Below are 19484 nucleotides of genomic sequence, written 5' to 3'. Positions count from 1 at the left end.
TTCAACCCTTCATTGATCTATAGATTCAGCCCTCAAGGATCTATAGATTCAGCCCTTCATTGACCTATAGATTCAGCCATTCATTGATCTATAAATTCAGCCCCTCATTGACCTATAGATTCAGCCATTCATTGATCTATAAATTCAGCCCTTCATTGACCAATAGATTCAGCCCTTCATTGATCTATAGATTCAGCCCCTCATTGATTCAGCCCTTCATTGAACTATAGATTCAGTCTGTCATTGACCTATAGATTCAGCCCTCATTGACCTATAGATTCAGCCCTTCATTGACCTATAGATTCAGCCCTTCATTGACCTATAGATTCTCATTGATTCAGCCCTCATTGACCTATAGATTCAGCCCCTCATTGACCTATAGATTCAGCCATTCATTGATCTATAGATTCAGCCCCTCATTGACCCCCTCATTGATCTATAGATTCAGCCCTTCATTAGATTCAGCCCCTCATTGACCTATAGATTCAGCCCCTCATTGACCAATAGATTCAGCCCTTCATTGATCTATAGATTCAGCCCCTCATTGACCTATAGATTCAACCCTTCATTAGATTCAGCCCTTCATTGAACTATAGATTCAGCCTGTCATTGACCTATAGATTCAGCCCCTCATTGATCTATCGATTCAGCCCTTCATTGACCTATAGATTCAGCCCTTCATTGACCTATAGATTCAGCCCTTCATTGACCTATAGATTCAGCCCTTCATTGACCTATAGATTCAGCCCTTCATTGACCTATAGATTCAGCCCTTCATTGACCTATAGATTCAGCCCTTCATTGACCTATAGATTCAGCCCTTCATTGACCTATAGATTCAGCCCTTCATTGACCTATAGATTCAGCCCTCATTGACCTATAGATTCAGCCCCTCATTGACCAATAGATTCAGCCCTTCATTGATCTATAGATTCAGCCCCTCATTGATCTATAGATTCAGCCCCTCATTGGATTCAGCCCTTCATTGAACTATAGATTCAGTCTGTCATTGACCTATAGATTCAGCCCCTCATTGACCTATAGATTCAGCCCTTCATTGACCTATAGATTCAGCCCCTCATTGATCTATAGATTCAGCCCTCATTGGATTCAGCCCCTCATTGATCTATAGATTCAGCCCTTCATTAGATTCAGCCCCTCATTGACCTATAGATTCAGCCCCTCATTGACCAATAGATTCAGCCCTTCATTGATCTATAGATTCAGCCCCTCATTGACCTATAGATTCAACCCTTCATTAGATTCAGCCCTTCATTGAACTATAGATTCAGCCTGTCATTGACCTATAGATTCAGCCCCTCATTGACCTATAGATTCAGCCCTTCATTGACCTATAGATTCAGCCCTTCATTGACCTATAGATTCAGCCCTTCATTGACCTATAGATTCAGCCCTTCATTGACCTATAGATTCAGCCCTTCATTGACCTATAGATTCAGCCCATCATTGACCTATAGATTCAGCCCTTCATTGACCTATAGATTCAGCCCTTCATTGACCTATAGATTCAGCCCTTCATTGACCTATAGATTCAGCCCTTCATTGATCTATGGATTCAGCCCTTCATTGACCTATAGATTCAGCCCGTCATTGATCTATAGATTCAGCCCGTCATTGATCTATAGATTCAGCCCGTCATTGATCTATAGATTCAGGTGGTAATAACATGACACTCACCAAGTTAACCAGAGGTCCTCCTGAGTTACCATACTGCTCATCGAGAAGAGATGAAACACAGAGAGAGAGAGAGAGAGAGAGAGAGAGAGAGAGAGAGAGAGAGAGAGAGAGAGAGAGAGAGAGAGAGAGAGAGAGAGAGAGAGAGAGAGAGAGAGAGAGAGAGAGAGAGAGAGAGAGAGAGAGGAGAGAGAGGGAGAGAGGAGAGAGAGAAAGGGGAGGGAGGGATGGAGAGAAAGGGGAGGGAGGGATGGAGAGAGAGAGAGAAAGGGGAGGGAGGGATGGAGAGAGAGAGAAAGGGGAGGGAGGGATGGAGAGAGAGAGAAAGGGGAGGGAGGGATGGAGAGAGAGAGAAAGGGGAGGGAGGGATGGAGAGAGAGAGAAAGGGGAGGGAGGGATGGAGAGAGAGAGAAAGGGAGGGAGGGATGGAGAGAGAGAGAAAGGGGAGGGAGGGAGGGAGAGAGAGAGAGGGAGGGAGAGAGAGAGGAGAGAGAGGGGAGGGAGAGAGAGAGAGAGAGAGGGAGGGAGGGAGGGAGAGAGAGAGGAGGAGAGAGAGAGAGGGGAGGGAGAGAGAGAGAGGGGAGGGAGAGAGAGAGGGAGGGAGAGAGAGAGAGAGGGAGGGAGAGAGAGGAGGGGAGGAGAGAGAGAGAGGGGAGGGAGAGGGAGGGAGAGAGAGAGAGAGGGCGAGAGAGAGAGAGAGAGAGAGGAGAGAGAGAGGAGAGAGAGAGAGAGGAGAGAGAGAGAAAGGGGAGGGAGGGATGGAGAGAAAGGGGAGGGAGGGATGGAGAGAGAGAGAGAAAGGGAGGGAGGGATGGAGAGAGAGAGAAAGGGGAGGGAGGGATGGAGAGAGAGAGAAAAGGGGAGGGAGGGATGGAGAGAGAGAGAAAGGGGAGGGAGGGATGGAGAGAGAGAGAAAGGGGAGGGAGGGATGGAGAGAGAGAGAAAGGGGAGGGAGGGAGGGAGAGAGAGAGAGAGGGAGAGAGAGAGCGAGAGAGAGGGGAGGGGAGAGAGAGGAGAGAGAGGGGAGGGGAGGGAGGGAGAGAGAGAGGAGGGAGAGAGAGGAGGGGGGAGGGAGAGAGAGAGAGGGGAGGGAGAGAGAGAGGGGGAGGGAGAGAGAGAGAGGGAGGGAGAGAGAGAGGGGAGGGAGAGAGAGGGGAGGGAGAGAGAGGGAGGGAGAGAGAGAGAGAGAGGCGAGGGAGGGAGAGAGAGAGAGAGGAGAGAGAGGAGAGAGAGAGAAAGGGGAGGGAGGGATGGAGAGAAAGGGGAGGGAGAGAGAGAGAAAGGGGAGGGAGGGATGGAGAGAGAGAAAGGGGAGGGAGGGATGGAGAGAGAGAGAAAGGGGAGGGAGGGATGGAGAGAGAGAGAAAGGGGAGGGAGGGATGGAGAGAGAAAGGGGAGGGAGGGATGGAGAGAGAGAGAAAGGGGAGGGAGGGATGGAGAGAGAGAGAAAGGGGAGGGAGGGAGGGAGAGAGAGAGGGAGGGAGAGAGAGAGCGAGAGAGAGGGAGGGGAGAGAAAGAGAGAGAGGGGAGGGGAGGGGAGGGAGAGAGAGAGGAGGGAGGGAGAGAGAGGGAGGGAGAGAGAGAGAGGGAGGGAGAGAGAGAGGGAGAGAGAGGGAGGGAGAGAGAGAGAGAGAGAGGCGAGGGAGGGAGAGAGAGAGAGGGGGGTGGAGGGATGAGAGAGAGAACATGGTTATGATTGGAATCTAATCATGGCTTTATAAAGAAATTATCATAATTGGGCACACTGGATATGTTCATAGATGTGTGTGTGTGTGTGTGTGTGTGTGTGTGTGTGTGTGTGTGTGTGTGTGTGTGTGTGTGTGTGTGTGTGTGTGTCTTACATTGATGATAGCGTCAGTCTGAATGTAGTCTATGTCTGAGTCTCTGATGCCCAGCTCCTTCCCATCTCTCTGGGCCGTGCTCACTACACACATATACACATATACACACACAAACACACACACACAGCTCTCTATCAACAACACCACGTGTTCTTTGACATTTCATATAACTTTTGAATTGACTGAAGCCGTAGCAACTCACCAATCCCCGTGGTAACGGTGTTCTGGAGGGCGAAGGGGCTGCCGATGGCAACCACAAACTCCCCTGGTCTCAGATCAGATGACCGACCCAGAGACAGAACAGGAAGCTTCTTCTACACTCAGAGAGAGCGAGAGAGAGAGAGAATGAAAGGCATTGCTCATGAAAGTATTTCAGAGAGGTGCGAGAACACACATCATACCTCCATCTCTCACACACCCTCTCTCTCTCTAACCCTGTCTCACTCTCACCCTCTCTCTCACTCTCTGTCTCTCTCTCTCTCTCACCCTCTCTCTCTCTCTCTCTCTCACGTTATCTCTCTCTCACCCTCACTCACCCTCTCACTCACCCTCTCACTCACCCTCTCACTCACCCTCTCTCTCACCCTCTCACTCACCCTCTCACTCACCCTCTCACTCACCCTCTCTTCAACCCAGAGAGAGGTTATGTACACAAGAAGTATTGCTTGTTTTGGAGAAGATTCTGTCAGAGCTTTGATGACATCATCAGGTCTCTATCTCTGGGTTGATGGGTACTGTAGTTCCTAGAGACATCAGGGTTCTATCTCTGGGTTGATGGGTACTGTAGTTCCTAGAGACATCAGGGCTCTATCTCTGGGTTGATGGGTACTGTAGTTCCTAGAGACATCAGGTCTCTATCTCTGGGTGATGGGTACTGTAGTTCCTAGAGATATCAGGTCTATATCTTTGGGTTGATGGGTACTAGAGACATCAGGCCTCTATCTCTGGGTTAATGGGTACTGTAGTTCCTAGAGACATCAGGTCTCTATCTCTGGGTGATGGGTACTGTAGTTCCTAGAGACATCAGGTCTCTATCTCTGGGTTGATGGGTACTGTAGTTCCTAGAGATATCAGGTCTCGATCTCTGGGTTGATGGGTACTGTAGTTCCTAGAGACATCAGGTCTATATCTCTGGGTTGATGGGTACTGTAGTTCCTAGAGACATCAGGTCTATATCTCTGGGTTGATGGGTACTGTAGTTCCTAGAGACATCAGGTCTCGATCTCTGGGTTGATGGGTACTGTAGTTCCTAGAGACATCAGGCCTCTATCTCTGGGTTAATGGGTACTGTAGTTCCTAGAGACATCAGGTCTCTATCTCTGGGTTGATGGGTACTAGAGACATCCGGTCTCCATCTCTGGGTTGATGGGTACTGTAGTTCCTAGAGATATCAGGTCTCCATCTCTGGGTTGATGGGTACTAGAGACATCAGGTCTCCATCTCTGGGTTGATGGGTACTGTAGTTCCTAGAGACATCAGGTCTCTATCTCTGGGTGATGGGTACTGTAGTTCCTATAGACATCAGGTCTCTATCTCTGGGTTGATGGGTACTGTAGTTCCTAGAGACATCAGGTCTCTATCTCTGGGTTGATGGGTACTAGAGACATCAGGTCTCTATCTCTGGGTTGATGGGTACTGTAGTTCCTAGAGATATCAGGTCTCTATCTCTGGCGATGGGTACTGTAGTTCTTATACCTCATTATAGTAATACCAAGCAGAGAGACATAATACCCAGCGTCAAATCTGACCATCAAGCCACGTTGACATTGGCAGTGACTGTCTGACTCAAATCTGCCATTTTTGACTCGGTCTGATCTGATCCCTGGCGATGTGACCTGGATTCTCAAATCTGATCCCTGGCGATGTGACTCGTGTCTGAGCGGTCAAATCTGATCCCTGGCGATGTGACTCGTGTCTGAACGGTCAAATCTGATCCCTGGCGATGTGACTCGTGTCTGAACGGTCAAATCTGATCCCTGGCGATGTGACTCGTGTCGGTCAAATCTGATCCCTGGCGATGTGACTCGTGTCTGAACGGTCAAATCTGATCCCTGGCGATGTGACTCAAATCTGTCTGATGCGGTCAAATCTGATCCCTGGCGATGTGACTTCGTGTCTGAACGGTCAAATCTGATCCCTGGCGATGTGACTCGTGTCTGAACGGTCAAATCTGATCCCTGGCGATGTGACTCGTGTCTGAGCGGTCAAATCTGATCCCTGGCGATGTGACTCGTGTCTGAACGGTCAAATCTGATCCCTGGCGATGTGACTCCGTGTCTGAGCGGTCAACTGATCCCTGGCGATGTGACTCGTGGTCTGAACGGTCAAATCTGATCCCTGGCGATGTGACTCGTGTCTGAGCGGTCAAATCTGATCCCTGGCGATGTGACTCGTGTCTGAACGGTCAAATCTGATCCCTGGCGATGTGACTCGTGTCTGAACGGTCAAATCTGATCCCTGGCGATGTGACTGTGACTCGTGTCTGAACGGTCAAATCTGAACCCTGGCGATGTGACTCGTGGTCAAATGAACGGTCTGATCTGAATGTGATTTATTTACCCAAGTGTTTTTTTAGACTGTTATTTTGTGACACATCTTCCCTGCTGCTTTGCAGTTTGACAAATCTGAACATGTGAGGTCTGAGCAAATCTGAACTAGCGTCAAATGACCCTGGCTGTGAGCTAACTAGTTGACTGCTGTAGCTAACTAGTTGACCCTGTAGCTAACTAGTTGACTGCTACTATGTCGTTACTATGACAACTAGCGTAGCCATGTCAGCAAATGACCGCTGTCTGAGCAAAATCACACAAAAATCTGATCCCTGATTTGGTCATTTTGTAACTTGCTGTGACGGATAGTCAGTATTCCAAAACGGATTTAAAACCAAACTGTGGTGTGAAAGCTTTGAGTCATTGGGACACTGAGATGTATGTCAGTTGATTGTTGGTTTTGATGTTGGCGATATCAATAAAAACGGATTTCCTGTCTACTTCCTCTTTGTCGCTCACCCTCTCATCTCTCTCACCCTCCTCTCTCCTCTCTCACCTCACTCAATCTCTCTCTCTCACCCTCAATCTCTCTCTCTCACCCTCAATCTCTCTCTCTCACCCTCAATCTCTCACCCTCAATCTCTCTCACACTCCCATCTGGCCACCTAACCTGTTAAATTAAGGGTAAAGCTACCCTACCTGAGGGTTGACTTTGATGGTGGCGACATCGGACTTCCTGTCGACGCCCCGACCGTGGCCTCGTACGCTCCCGCGTCATGGAGCTGCACGCTGAGCTGCGGTCGGCCCGGCACCGTGGCAGCAGCGGTTACCACGTGAGCGTTGGTTACGATGAGTCCGGAGTGGCTGATGATGAACCCAGAACCACTAGACAGAGGGACATGACGACCAAATAGAGGATGTCTGAGAGAGGAGAGAGGAAAGGAGAGAGGAGAGAGGATAGAGGAGAGGAGGAGGAGGAGGAGGAGAGGAAAGGAGAGAGGAGAGAGGAGAGGAAAGGAGAGAGGATAGAGGAGAGGAGGAGGAGGAGGAGGAGAGGAAAGGAGAGAGGAGAGAGGAAAGGAGAGAGGAGAGAGAGGAGAGAGGAAAGGAGAGAGGAGAGAGGAGAGAGGAAAGGAGAGAGGAGAGAGGAAAAAGAAAGGAGAGAGGAAAGGAGAGAGGAGAGAGGAAAGGAGAGAGGAGAGAGGAAAAAGAAAGGAGAGAGGAGAGAGGAAAGGAGAGAGGAGAGAGGAAAAAGAAAGGAGAGAGGAGAGAGGAAAGGAGAGAGGAGAGAGGAAAGGAGAGAGGAGAGAGGAAAGGAGAGAGGAGAGAGGAGAGAGGAAAGGAGAGAGGAGAGAGGAGAGAGGAAAGGAGAGAGGAGAGAGAGAGAGGAAAGGAGAGAGGAGAGAGGAAAGGAGAGAGGAGAGAGGAAAAAGAAAGGAGAGAGGAGAGAGGAAAGGAGAGAGGAGAGAGGAAAGGAGAGAGGAGAGAGGAAAGGAGAGAGGAGAGAGGAAAGGAAAGAGGAGAGAGGAAAGGAAAGAGGAGAGAGGAAAGGAGAGAGGAGCGAGGAGAGGAAAGGAAAGGAGAGAGGAGAGAGAGGAGAGAGGAAAGGAAAGGAGAGAGGATAGAGGAAAGGAGAGAGGAGAGGAGAGGAGAGGAAAGAGGAAGGAGAGAGGAAAGGAAAGGAGAGAGGATAGAGGAAAGGAGAGAGGAGAGGAGAGGAGAGGAAAGAGGAAGGAGAGAGGAAAGGAAAGGAGAGAGGATAGAGGAAAGGAGAGAGGAGAGGAGAGGAGAGAGGAAAGAGGAAGGAGAGAGGAAAGGAGAGAGGATAGAGGAAAGGAGAGAGGAGAGGAGAGGAGAGAGGAAAGAGGAAGGAGAGAGGAAAGGAAAGAGAGAAGCTGAATTTACATTCAGGATGTGTTCATTTCACACACCTATATACTTAGAAAAAAAGGTGCTATCTAGAACCTAAATCGGATATTCAGCTGTTCCCATAGGAGGAGGATAACAGTGTGTGTGTGTGTGTGACAAACACAGACACACACAATGACTGTGTGTGTCTGTGTGTGTGTGTGTGTGTGTGTGTGTGTGTGTGTGTGTGTGTGTGTGTGTGTGTGTGTGTATGACAAACACACACACACACACAGACAAAAGGTGCTATCTAGAACCTAAAACGGATATTCAGCTGTTCCCATAGGAGGAGGATAACAGTGTGTGTGTGTGTGTGTGTGTGTGTGTGTGTGTGTGTGTGTGTGTGTGACAAACACACACACACACAGGCAGTGACCTGAGGAAGAGCTCTATGTGAACCACAGCAGGAGCCATCTTTTCCACCACGTCAGCTATGAAGTTGAACTTGTATCTGGGGCTGTTGGGATGGCCAGGAGCAGGACCTATACTGGCAACAAGAACCCATCCTGTTAACACAGAAACACCACCTCTACACTCTACAACACTCAGTCACACTCACAACTAGCACAACCTTGTAGTAACAGTGTTTAGAATGGAATATAGTTAGATGTTAAAATGGAATGTTTGAGTATGGTGTGGAATGTTTGAGTATGGTGTGGAATGTTTGAGTATGGTGTGGAATGTTTGAGTATGGTGTGGAATGTTTGAGTATGGTGTGGAATGTTTGAAATAGAATGTTTCAAAATGGAATGCTAGAGTTAGATTTAGAATGGTGGGATCGGAATGGAGGAGGAAGGGAAGGACTGAGGAGGGGGAGGAGGAAGAGGAGGTGGGGAGGGAGGAGGAACAGTAGGAGAGAAGAGGAGGAGGAAGAGGATGAGAGAAGAGGAGGAGGAGGAGGAGAGAAGATGACGAGGAGGAGGAAGAGGAGGAGGAGAGAAGAGGAGAATGAGGAAGAGGAGGAGAGAAGAGGTGGGGGAGGAGGAGGAACAGTAGGAGATAAGAGGAGGAGAAGGAGGAGGAAGAGGAGAGAAGAGGAGAAAGAGGAGGAGGAGGAAAAGGAGGAACAGTATGAGAGCAGAGGAGGAGGAAGAGGAGAGAAGAGGAGGAGAGAAGAGGAGAAAAGGAGAAGGAGGAGGAGGAACAGTAGGAGAGAAGAGAAGGAGGAGGAGGAACAGTAGGAGAGAAGAGAAGGAGGAGGAGGAACAGTAGGAGAGAAGAGGAGGAGGAGGAGGAACAGTAGGAGAGAAGAGGAGGAGGAGGAGGAACAGTAGGAGAGAAGAGGAGGAAGAAGAGAAGAGGATGAACAGTAGGAGAGAAGAGAAGGAGGAGGAGGAACAGTAGGAGAGAAGAGAAGGAGGAGGAGGAACAGTAGGAGAGAAGAGAAGGAGGAGGAGGAACAGTAGGAGAGAAGAGGAGGAGGGAGGAGGAACAGTAGGAGAGAAGAGAAGGAGGAGGAACAGTAGGAGAGAAGAGAAGGAGGAGGAACAGTAGGAGAGAAGAGAAGGAGGAGGAGGAAACAGTAGGAGAGAAGAGAAGGAGGAGGAGGAACAGTAGGAGAGAAGAGAAGGAGGAGGAAACAGTAGGAGAGAAGAGAAGGAGGAGGAGGAACAGTAGGAGAGAAGAGAAGGAGGAGGAACAGTAGGAGAGAAGAGAAGGAGGAGGAGGAACAGTAGGAGAGAAGAGAAGGAGGAGGAGGAAGAGAAGAGGATGAACAGTAGGAGAGAAGAGGAGGAAGAAGAGAAGGGGTGGATGAGGAGGAGGAGGAGGAGGAACAGTAGGAGAGAAGAGGAGGAAGAAGAGAAGAGGAGGAACAGTAGGAGAGAAGAGGAGGGAGAGAAGAGGAGGAAGGAGAGAAGAGGAGGAAGAAGAGAAGAGGAGGAGGAGGAGGAGGAGGAGGAACAGTAGGAGAGAAGAGGAGGAAGAAGAGAAGAGGAGGAGGAACAGTAGGAGAGAAGAGGAGAAAGAAGAGAAGAGGTGGATGAGGAGGAAGAGGAACAGTAGGAGAGAAGTGGAGGAAGGAGAGAAGAGGAGGAGGAACAGTAGGAGAGGAGAGGAGGAAGAAGAGAAGAGGAGGAACAGTAGGAGAGGAGAGGAGGAAGAAGAGAAGAGGAGGAACAGTAGGAGAGAAGAGAAGGAGGAGGAGGAACAGTAGGAGAGAAGAGAAGGAGGAGGAGGAAGAGAAGAGGATGAACAGTAGGAGAGAAGAGGAGGAAGAAGAGAAGGGGTGGATGAGGAGGAGGAGGAGGAGGAACAGTAGGAGAGAAGAGGAGGAAGAGAAGAGGAGGAACAGTAGGAGAGAAGAGGAGGGAGAGAAGAGGAGGAAGGAGAGAAGAGGAGGAAGAAGAGAAGAGGAGGAGGAGGAGGAGGAGGAGGAACAGTAGGAGAGAAGAGGAGGAAGAAGAGAAGAGGAGGAGGAACAGTAGGAGAGAAGAGGAGAAAGAAGAGAAGAGGTGGATGAGGAGGAAGAGGAACAGTAGGAGAGAAGTGGAGGAAGGAGAGAAGAGGAGGAGGAACAGTAGGAGAGGAGAGGAGGAAGAAGAGAAGAGGAGGAAACAGTAGGAGAGGAGAGGAGGAAGAAGAGAAGAGGAGGAACAGTAGGAGAGAAGAGAAGGAGGAGGAGGAACAGTAGGAGAGAAGAGAAGGAGGAGGAGGAAGAGAAGAGGATGAACAGTAGGAGAGAAGAGGAGGAAGAAGAGAAGGGGTGGATGAGGAGGAGGAGGAGGAGGAACAGTAGGAGAGAAGAGGAGGAAGAAGAGAAGAGGAGGAACAGTAGGAGAGAAGAGGAGGGAGAGAAGAGGAGGAAGGAGAGAAGAGGAGGAAGAAGAGAAGAGGAGGAGGAGGAGGAGGAGGAGGAACAGTAGGAGAGAAGAGGAGGAAGAAGAGAAGAGGAGGAGGAACAGTAGGAGAGAAGAGGAGAAAGAAGAGAAGAGGTGGATGAGGAGGAAGAGGAACAGTAGGAGAGAAGTGGAGGAAGGAGAGAAGAGGAGGAGGAACAGTAGGAGAGGAGAGGAGGAAGAAGAGAAGAGGAGGAACAGTAGGAGAGGAGAGGAGGAGAGAAGAGGAGGAGTAGAGAGTGAATATTGTTGTTATAGTAACTCTACATACAAAGTAAAAGAGTGAAAGGTGAATCACTGCCCTGGCATTTCTCTACTAACAGAAACCAGAAGAAGTGGCTCAGCAGAACCGTTAGAACCCATTATTCACAGCCCTCCTCATTAGAACCTTACTTCTACATTCCATGGTGGAATACGGAATATTACCACATGCTCAGATAAATCATCTCGAATTAGGGAATAAAAGGCAATCTCATAAGCAAATAGCCTACAACTTCAGAAAACCAATGTTGAACATTCAAACTCAGCCCTGTTAATGACTGTAGGGCTGTGATAGGCTAATCAAGTATAGCCTAAGAAACAACAGTTCTGATTGGGCCAGAATCCAAAGGAGAAATAAATGACATGGGAAGATTGGGTTTTTATAGGTCAAAAACAATAAGCCTAATTTATTGTTATAGTCCTTTAACTGTAGACTAGTTTATTGTTATAGTCCTATAACTGTAGACTAGTTTATTGTTATAGTCTAACTGTAGACTAGTTTATTGTTATAGTCCTATAACTGTAGACTAGTTTATTGTTATAGTCTAACTGTAGACTAGTTTTAGTGTTATAGTCCTATAACTGTAGACTAGTTTAGTGTTATAGTCCTATAACTGTAGACTGTTTATTGTTATAGTCTAACTGTAGACTAGTTTAGTGTTATAGTCCTATAACTGTAGACTAGTTTATTGTTATAGTCCTATAACTGTAGACTAGTTTATTGTTATAGTCCTATAACTGTAGACTAGTTTATTGTTATAGTCCTTTAACTATAGACTAGTTTATTGTTATAGTCCCAAACTGTAGACTAGTTTATTGTTATAGTCCTATAACTGTAGACTAGTTTATTGTTATAGTCCTATAACTGTATACTAGTTTATTGTTATAGTCCTTTAACTGTAGACTAGTTTATTGTTATAGTCCTATAACTGTAGACTAGTTTATTGTTATAGTCCTATAACTGTAGACTAGTTTATTGTTATAGTCCTTTAACTATAGACTAGTTTATTGTTATAGTCCTATAACTGTAGACTAGTTTATTGTTATAGTCCTATAACTGTAGACTAGTTTATTGTTATAGTCCTATAACTGTATACTAGTTTATTGTTATAGTCCTTTAACTGTAGACTAGTTTATTGTTATAGTCCTATAACCGTAGACTAGTTTAGTGTTATAGTCCTATAACTGTATACTAGTTTATTGTTATAGTCCTATAACTGTAGACTAGTTTATTGTTATAGTCCTATAACTGTAGACTAGTTTATTGTTATAGTCCTTAACTGTAGACTAGTTTATTGTTACAGTCTAACTGTAGACTAGTTTATTGTTATAGTCCTTTAACTGTAGACTAGTTTATTGTTACAGTCTAACTGTAGACTAGATTATTGTTATAGTCCTATAACTGTAGACTAGTTTATTGTTATAGTCCTATAACCTCAAGGCCATCAGATTGTTAAACAGCCACCACTAACATTGAGTGGCTACTGCCAACACACTGTCAATGACACTGACTCTACTCCAGCCACTTTAATCATGGAATTGATGGGAAATTATGTAAATATATCACTAGCCACTTTAAACAATGCTACCTTATATAATGTTACTTACCCTACATTGTTCATCTCATATGCATACGTTGATACTGTACTCTATATCATCGACTGCATCCTTATGTAATACATGTATCACTAGCCACTTTAACTATGCCACTTGGTTTACATACTTATCTCATATGTATATACTGTACTGATATCATCTACTGTATCTTGCCTATGCTGCTCTGTACCATCACTCATTCATATATCCTTATGTACATATTCTTTATCCCCTTACACTGTGTATAAGACAGTAGTTTTTTTTTTTGAATTGTTAGTTAGATTACTTGCTCGTTATTACTGCATTGTCGGAACTAGAAGCACAAGCATTTCGCTACACTCGCATTAACATCTGCTAACCATGTGTATGTGACAAATAAAATTTGATTTGATTTGATTTGGACTAGTTTATTGTTATAGTCCTATAACCGTAGACTAGTTTATTGTTATAGTCTAACTGTAGACTAGTTTATTGTTATAGTCCTATAACTGTAGACTAGCTTTATTGTTATAGTCCTATAACTGTAGACTAGTTTATTGTTATAGTCCTATAACTGTAGACTAGTTTATTGTATTAGTTCTTTAACTTTAGGCCAATTTATTGTTATAACTTATTGGAAGAAGTTTTGACCCACTAAGACTCAAACACCAAGACACCAAACTGAGCAATCGGGGAGAAGGGCCTTGGCCAGGAGGTGACCAAGAACCCGATGGTCACACTGACAGAGATCCAGAGTTCCTCTGTGGAGATGGGAGAACCTTCCAGAAGGACAACCATCTCTGAGGCACTCCACCAATCAGGCATTTATGGTAAAGTGGCCAGACAGAAGCCACTCCTCAGTAAAAGGCACATGACAGCCCACTTGGAGTTTGCCAAAAGGCACCTAAAAGACTCTCAGACCATGAGAAACAAGATTTTCTGGTCTGATGAAACAAAGAGTCACGTCTGGAGGACACCTGGCACCATCCCTACAGTGAAGCATGTGATGGCAGCATCATGATTTAGGGGTGTTTTTCAGCGAAAGGGACTGGGAGACTAATCAGGATCAAGGGAAAGATGAACAGAGCAAAGTACAGAGAGATCCTTGATGAAAACCGGCTCCAGAGTGGTCAGGACCTCAGACTGGGGCAAAGGTTCCCCTTCCAACAGGACAACGATTCTAAGCACACAGACAAGTCAACACAGGAGTGGCTTCGGGACAAGTCTCTGAATGTCCTTGACATCAGCCAGAGCCTGATGGAACATCTCTGGAGAGATTTGAAAATAGCTGCACAGAGACGCTCCCCATCCAACCTGACAGAGCCTGATGGAACATCTCTGGAGAGATCTGAAAATAGCTGCACAGAGACGCTCCCCATCCAACCTGACAGAGCCTGATGGAACATCTCTGGAGAGACCTGAAAATAGCTGCACAGAGACGCTCCCCATCCAACCTGACAGAGCCTGATGGAACATCTCTGGAGAGACCTGAAAATAGCTGCACAGCGACGCTCCTTCCAACCTTGTTGAATCTTGTTATGTTCATACACATTTTTACACATGTTAAGTTTGCTGAAAATAAACTTGTTTTTTTTTGCCGAGTTTATTAGTTTGCAAAAATGTTTTTTTTAAAACAGTTTTTGCTTTGTCATTATATGGTATTGTGTGTAGAGTTTAATCAATTTTAGAATAAGGCTGTAATGTAACAAAATGTGTAAAAAGTCAAGGTGTCTGAGGACCTTAACAATGCACGGTATATGCTAGCTCTGGCCCAGAGCTTTACATATGGACAGGGCCTTCTTCAAATACAGCTTAGAGCTGCCATGGTACTCAAAAATAAAACGCAACTCAGGCCGCACGTAACGCCCTGGGTGAGAGCTAGACTATAGGCTAACGGATAGGACTTACCTGATGGACAGGGTCCCTTGTGTGCTTGGGTGATGGCTTCCCTTTCCTTCTGAAGAGCTTTCCGGCTGGCAGCCTTCATCCGACACACGTTCCCGCACGTCTTTCCGTCGCTACCACACACCTTATACCCCATCTTACACTGACACAGCCTCCGTTTGGAGCTCCGCTTCCCGACGGGCCTTTGTTAGGAGCGTTAGGAGCGTTAGGGGACCTACACTCTAAGCCGTCCCCACACGGCCGGTCGTTTTTCCGGCCACAGAGTTCATCCTCGCCCCGGGAACACACCAGGCAACAGTTGCACCGGTCTGGGACATACCCGCTGGGGCAGTTCGGACTAGGACACGCGCTCACGACGCACTGGGAGGAACACTTTTTGGAGCTGGACTCGGGGCCGGCTACGGACCCGGTGAGCTTGTGCGTGAAAAATACCGTCGCAGCGAACAGGAACACCCGCATCCCGAGAATGCGGTAATAAAAAGAGAGGGAAACGAAAAGCCTGACAGAAAGAGATTCTCGGTAAATGCTGGAACGGAGTTGGGGAGGATTACAGGCACTCCTTTGGATAGTTAGACAGTTGTCTCTTCAACAAGCTTGTGATAGAGTCTCTTCGCGCTAAATCATTTTTTATCACTTGAATATTCTGTTCTTAAAGACTCCACAAATGTATTCTATGTATTATAATCTTTATACTTCAAAATAAAAAAGTAATACAATGTTATAGAAACAAATAGGACTACTGTCTGCGTTGCGTAATGAGGAGTAGAGGAGAGCACATCGAAGACGGACAGAGCGACTGGTTCACATACCTGGACACTGTAACAGACGGATCATGATGAATCTCTCTCCCCCCACCCCCCCCCACCCGAGAACTCGATGTGGACACTGGAGGCTGCCCCGCCATGGCAAACCTCCCTCCCGCACACAAACCTGTACGGGCACTGTGTGTCAGGCACACAAACGGACTGCCAGAGATTTGGACAAAGATTATAACTGAGCCGTGCGCCATCTAGTGGAGAATTAAGACAACTGTTACAGTTCTCTTTTCTTTCATTCTTCTTGTCTTACATCTTTCTTTCATTCGGTTCTTTATTCCTTCTCTCTAACATGTCCTGTCCATCTTCATGACTTTGAGGCGACTAAAAAGATTTAAACAAACAACTGAAACAGTAGGTAGAGTGATGTAGACTGAAACAGGGCCTACAGTAGGTAGAGTGATGTAGACTGAAACAGGGCCTACAGTAGGTAGAGTGATGTAGACTGAAACAGGGCCTACAGTAGGTAGAGTGATGTAGACTGAAACAGGGCCTGCAGTAGGTAGAGTGATGTAGACTGAAACAGGGCCTACAGTAGGTGGAGTGATGTAGACTGAAACAGGGCCTACAGTAGGTAGAGTGATGTAGACTGAAACAGGGCCTACAGTAGGTAGAGTGATGTAGACTGAAACAGGGCCTACAGTAGGTAGAGTGATGTAGACTGAAACAGGGCCTACAGTAGGTAGAGTGATGTAGACTGAAACAGGGCCTACAGTAGGTAGTGATGTAGACTGAAACAGGGCCTACAGTAGGTGGAGTGATGTAGACTGAAACAGGGCCTACAGTAGGTGGAGTGATGTAGACTGAAACAGGGCCTACAGTAGGTGGAGTGATGTAGACTGAAACAGGGCCTACAGTAGGTAGAGTGATGTAGACTGAAACAGGGCCTACAGTAGGTAGAGTGATGTAGACTGAAACAGGGCCTACAGTAGGTAGAGTGATGTAGACTGAAACAGGGCCTACAGTAGGTGGAGTGATGTAGACTGAAACAGGGCCTACAGTAGGTGGAGTGATGTAGACTGAAACAGGGCCTACAGTAGGTAGAGTGATGTAGACTGAAACAGGGCCTACAGTAGGTAGAGTGATGTAGACTGAAACAGGGCCTACAGTAGGTAGAGTGATGTAGACTGAAACAGGGCCTACAGTAGGTAGAGTGATGTAGACTGAAACAGGGCCTACAGTAGGTAGAGTGATGTAGACTGAAACAGGGCCTACAGTAGGTAGAGTGATGTAGACTGAAACAGGGCCTACAGTAGGTGGAGTGATGTAGACTGAAACAGGGCCTACAGTAGGTAGAGTGATGTAGACTGAAACAGGGCCTACAGTAGGTAGAGTGATGTAGACTGAAACAGGGCCATGAGTAGGTAGAGTGATGTAGACTGAAACAGGGCCTACAGTAGGTAGAGTGATGTAGACTGAAACAGGGCCTACAGTAGGTAGAGTGATGTAGACTGAAACAGGGCCTACAGTAGGTAGAGTGATGTAGACTGAAACAGGGCCTACAGTAGGTAGAGTAATGTAGACTGAAACAGGGCCTACAGTAGGTGGAGTGATGTATACTGAAACAGGGCCTACAGTAGGTGGAGTGATGTAGACTGAAACAGGGCCTACAGTAGGTAGAGTGATGTAGACTGAAACAGGGCCTGCAGTAGGTGGAGTGATGTAGACTGAAACAGGGCCTGCAGTAGGTGGAGTGATGTAGACTGAAACAGGGCCTGCAGTAGGTGGAGTGATGTAGACTGAAACAGGGCCTACAGTAGGTAGAGTGATGTAGACTGAAACAGGGCCTACAGTAGTGGAGTGATGTAGACTGAAACAGGGCCTACAGTAGTGGAGTGATGTAGACTGAAACAGGGCCTACAGTAGGTGGAGTGATGTAGACTGAAACAGGGCCTACAGTAGGTGGAGTGATGTAGACTGAAACAGGGCCTACAGTAGGTAGAGTGATGTAGACTGAAACAGGGCCTACAGTAGTGGAGTGATGTAGACTGAAACAGGGCCTACAGTAGGTAGAGTGATGTAGACTGAAACAGGGCCTACAGTAGGTAGAGTGATGTAGACTGAAACAGGGCCTACAGTAGGTAGAGTGATGTAGACTGAAACAGGGCCTACAGTAGGTAGAGTGATGTAGACTGAAACAGGGCCTACAGTAGGTAGAGTGATGTAGACTGAAACAGGGCCTACAGTAGGTAGAGTGATGTAGACTGAAACAGGGCCTACAGTAGGTAGAGTGATGTAGACTGAAACAGGGCCTACAGTAGGTAGAGTGATGTAGACTGAAACAGGGCCTACAGTAGGTAGAGTGATGTAGACTGAAACAGGGCCTACAGTAGGTAGAGTGATGTAGACTGAAACAGGGCCTACAGTAGGTGGAGTGATGTAGACTGAAACAGGGCCTACAGTAGGTGGAGTGATGTAGACTGAAACAGGGCCTACAGTAGGTAGAGTGATGTAGACTGAAACAGGGCCTACAGTAGGTAGAGTGATGTAGACTGAAACAGGGCCTACAGTAGGTGGAGTGATGTAGACTGAAACAGGGCCTACAGTAGGTAGAGTGATGTAGACTGAAACAGGGCCTACAGTAGGTAGAGTAATGTAGACTGAAACAGGGCCTACAGTAGGTGGAGAGTGATGTAGACTGAAACAGGGCCTACAGTAGGTGGAGTGATGTAGACTGAAACAGGGCCTACAGTAGGTAGAGTGATGTAGACTGAAACAGGGCCTACAGTAGTGGAGTGATATAGACTGAAACAGGGCCTACAGTAGGTAGAGTGATGTAGACTGACACAGGGCCTACAGTAGGTAGAGTAATGTAGACTGAAACAGGGCCTACAGTAGGTAGAGTGATGTAGACTGAAACAGGGCCTACAGTAGTAGAGTGATGTAGACTGAAACAGGGCCTACAGTAGGTGGAGTGATGTAGACTGAAACAGGGCCTACAGTAGGTAGAGTTATGTAGACTGAAACAGGGCCTACAGTAGGTAGAGTGATGTAGACATTTAAACCAATCGCAAAATGTACATTTATTGTTTCCAACATTTTTAAAAATACAATTCTACCTTTACAGTCATTATACAGCGGGAATAGAAAATTCAAGATGCATAAATTATGAAAAAAAAAAAAACAGTGTCTGTCACCAACGGCACCCTGTTCCCTATATAGTTCACTACTTTTATCCAAGAAAAGTGCACTACTTTATCCCTATAGGCCCTGGTCCAAAGTAGTGCACTACTTTGTCCCTATAGGCCCTGGTCCAAAAGTAGTGCACTACTTTGTCCCTATAGGCCCTGGTCCAAAAGTAGTGCACTACTTTGTCCCTATAGGCCCTGGTCCAAAAGTAGTGCACTACTTTGTCCCTATAGGCCCTGGTCCAAAAGTAGTGCACTACTTTGTCCCTATAGGCCCTGGTCCAAAAGTAGTGCACTACTTTGTCCCTATAGGCCCTGGTCCAAAAGTAGTGCACTACTTTGTCCCTATAGGCCCTGGTCCAAAAGTAGTGCACTACTTTGTCCCTATAGGCCCTGGTCCAAAAGTAGTGCACTACTTTGTCCCTATAGGTCCTGGTCCAAAAGTAGTGCACTACTTTATCCCTATAGGTCCTGGTCCAAAAGTAGTGCACTACTTTATCCCTATAGGTCCTGGTCCAAAAGTAGTGCACTACTTTATCCCTATAGGTCCTGGTCCAAAAGTAGTGCACTACTTTATCCCTATAGGTCCTGGTCCAAAAGTAGTGCACTACTTTATCCCTATAGGTCCTGGTCCAAAAGTAGTGCACTACTTTATCCCTATAGGTCCTGGTCCAAAAGTAGTGCACTACTTTATCCCTATAGGTACTGGTCTAAAGTAGTGCGCTATATAGGGAATAGGGTGCTATAATATAATGTTTAGCAAGTGTGCCAATGTCCTTATTTTTCCTTTCCCGCCCATTTGGTGGGAGATTAAACGGAAGTCTCAGCATTATGACATCATCAAACATAGCAGGGCAACTTCCTGTTTACAGACAACAACAAATCACAACAAACAAAATAATACAATTCTGCCAGGAGTTCCACTTTTGGGCTGAAGAATCAGGCCGGGATTGAATCTGATCGTGGGTTTATAGGCTTTGAGGCCTTTTAAAAAAAGGCACATTTCTGACTGAGCCGACGTCGCGTTTAC

General features: G+C 46.7%; 1 pseudogene; it reads right to left on the bottom strand.

Annotated features, from left to right (window-relative positions):
- LOC121844761 overlaps positions 1–14644 on the bottom strand; it is a 21198-nt pseudogene extending 6554 nt beyond the window's left edge.
- Positions 14645–19484: the final 4840 nt, after the last annotated feature.

This window comes from Oncorhynchus tshawytscha, unplaced genomic scaffold (assembly GCF_018296145.1).
Source record: "Oncorhynchus tshawytscha isolate Ot180627B unplaced genomic scaffold, Otsh_v2.0 Un_contig_4855_pilon_pilon, whole genome shotgun sequence".
Taxonomy (NCBI): Eukaryota; Metazoa; Chordata; class Actinopteri; order Salmoniformes; family Salmonidae; genus Oncorhynchus; species Oncorhynchus tshawytscha.
Note: the sequence above shows the minus strand (reverse complement) of the source record. Positions and strands in the feature narration are given on the sequence as shown.